The sequence below is a fragment of the Elephantulus edwardii genome, unplaced genomic scaffold, assembly GCF_000299155.1.
Source record: "Elephantulus edwardii isolate Elephantulus edwardi_28Jun2011 unplaced genomic scaffold, EleEdw1.0 scaffold00015, whole genome shotgun sequence".
Lineage (NCBI taxonomy): Eukaryota > Metazoa > Chordata > Mammalia > Macroscelidea > Macroscelididae > Elephantulus > Elephantulus edwardii.
This window is the reverse complement of record NW_006399765.1, coordinates 3,800,052-3,800,361: the sequence shown is the minus strand read 5'-3', so window position 1 is coordinate 3,800,361 and position 310 is coordinate 3,800,052. Positions and strand designations below refer to the sequence as shown.

General features: G+C 49.7%; 1 protein-coding gene across 1 annotated transcript in view; it reads right to left on the bottom strand.

The window, feature by feature from the left end:
- LOC102864794 (chromosome unknown open reading frame, human C20orf96) overlaps window positions 1-310 on the bottom strand; it is a 19,231-nt gene that overhangs the window by 1,873 nt on the left and 17,048 nt on the right. The window lies entirely within an intron of this gene.

Here is a 310-nt window from a genome sequence, read left to right as displayed (position 1 = left end):
CGTACACACCACACCACTGTATGTGCCGTCTATGAACATGACGTACACACCACACCACTGTATGTGCCGTCTATGAACATGACGTACACACCACATCACTGTATGTGCCGTCCGTGAACATGACATACACACCACACCACTGTATGTGCCGTCCATGAACAGACATACAAAGTGCACCACTGTATGTGCCGTCTATGAACATGACGTACATGGTGCACCACTGTATGTGCCGTCCATGAACATGACGTACACACCACACCACTGTATGTGCTGTCCATGAACACGACACACACTGCACCACTGTATGTGC